This window comes from Corvus brachyrhynchos, unplaced genomic scaffold, assembly GCF_000691975.1.
Source record: "Corvus brachyrhynchos isolate BGI_N302 unplaced genomic scaffold, ASM69197v1 scaffold245, whole genome shotgun sequence".
NCBI classification, from domain to species: domain Eukaryota; kingdom Metazoa; phylum Chordata; class Aves; order Passeriformes; family Corvidae; genus Corvus; species Corvus brachyrhynchos.
In genome coordinates this window covers 3,215,820-3,217,682 of record NW_008238988.1, presented here as the reverse complement: position 1 = coordinate 3,217,682, position 1,863 = coordinate 3,215,820, and the positions used below count along the sequence as shown (strand labels likewise).

The following is a 1,863-nucleotide window of genomic DNA, read 5'->3' as shown; positions in this document are numbered from 1 at the left end:
GCTGAAAGTGATTTACAGCATTTTGGGGGGAATGGGGAAGCCAAAGGGTGTGCACGCACTTTCACTCCCTCTTTCTCTCTGTGTATATATAAATATCTGTGAATGCTGCTACTGCTGGTTTCTGAAAGTATTAATATTTGTTTAGCCCAGGATTCATCCCCACTTAAATTTGCCTGAGGTGCCTGACTCTGGAGCACAGACATCCTCGGGCTCCCTCTGTTGTCGATGCAGTGAAGCACCTGCAGAAGGTGACCCAGCTCTCAGGTGAGAGTTCAGTTAATTTATTTCTGGCTTATTCTGCACCAGCAAAGCACCTGCAGGCAGCTGGGAAGGGTCTGGACCCACACATCATCCTGTGTATCTCAATAGGGCTCTGTTGCACCAGGTCCTGTACAGACATGGGGCAGGATGGTGGCTCTGACCATAGGAGGTTGTGATCTGGTGGTGCATCTACCTAGAGAGGTGCAAACCCAGGAGCATCAGGTCAGAGAATCACAGAATGGTTTGGAAGGGACCTTTAAGACCATCTTGTTCCAATCCCCCCGCCAAAGACAGGGACACCTTCCACTATCCCAGGTTGCTCCAAGTCCCATCCCACCCGGCCTTGAACACTTCCAGGGATGGAGCAGCCACAGCTTCTGTGGGCAACCTGTGCCAGGGCCTCAGCACCCTCACAGGGAAGAATTTCTTCCCAATACGTAATAAAAACCAGTCTTTCGTAAGTTTGAAATCCTTCCCCCTTGTCCAATTGCTACATGCCCTCGTAAAAAGTCCCTCTCCAGCTCTCTTGTAGACCCTTTAGGTCCTGGGGTGTTCTAGAAGGTCCCCTCAGAGCCTTCTTTTCCCCAGGCTGAACACCCCCAGCTCTCTCATCCTGTTTTCACAGCAGAGGTGCTCCAGCCTTTGGAGCACCTTCATGGCCTCCTCTGGGCTTGCTCTGACGGTTCCATGTCTTTCTTGTGTTGGGGGTCCCAGAGCTGGATGCAGCAGTGCAGGTGAGCTCTCAGCAGAGCAGAGTGCAGGGGGACAATTCCCCTCCCTCACCCTCACGCTGTGGGGATGCAGCCCAGGACACAGGTGACTTTCTGGGCTGCCAGCACACTTTGCTAGGTCATGTCCAGCCTCTCATCCACCAACATCCCTAAATCCTTCTCCTCATGGCTGCTCTCAGCCCATTCTCTTCGCATCTCTTACCTGTGCTTGGGATTGCCCTGACTGAGCTGCAGGATCTTGCACTTGACCTTGTTGAGCTTCATGAGGTTTACATGGGCCCAGCCTGTCGAGGTCCATCTGGATGGCCAGCTTAGGGTGGAAGCAGAGAAACTCATGCTTGTCTGGACCAGCCAGCCAATATACGGTCCTGAAAGCACCTGCCCCATAATCCCAAACCCTGTGACACGCCCTTGTCCATTGCTTCATAATGAAGGAGACTTGGAAGAAGGGCAGTGAGATGCCATTGCAAGGGGAAGCTGTCAGCCCAATGAACTTGTGGTGGGCCCATCCTGCAGCTGCTCAGGGAGGGGAGCTGGCATCTCCAGAGTGAGGAGGAATGAAACAGCCAGGAGAGCTGAGAGATAGGGCAGGGCACACCTTGAGATGAAAGACGTGTGGTTTGTGTTTGAGGAGTAGTGACGTTCAGTATTTATTTCTTAATTTACTCAGTGCCTGAACAAGTTTATCTTGAAGCCCTGAACAAGTGTCATTAATGTTTCCTTTGAGCAAACAAGGCCCTTTGATAATGCTTACCCTCTTCTGACCTTTATTTTAATTTTGAATTATAGTAATTAACACCGATCATTCATTCAAACACTAAACTGGTTGTTCCTGCTAAATGCAAAGCAAATGCTTTGTGTTCAGGAGCAA

General features: G+C 50.6%; 1 long non-coding RNA gene across 1 annotated transcript in view; it reads right to left on the bottom strand.

The window, feature by feature from the left end:
* The window catches only part of LOC108447824, an 11,717-nt gene extending 10,354 nt beyond the window's left edge, over window positions 1-1,363 (bottom strand). Inside the window, exon 1 of the long non-coding RNA XR_001863520.1 lies at window positions 1,195-1,363. This is a non-coding gene — a long non-coding RNA (uncharacterized LOC108447824). The remainder of the gene's footprint in view (window positions 1-1,194) is intronic.
* Between the last annotated feature and the right edge of the window lie 500 nt (window positions 1,364-1,863).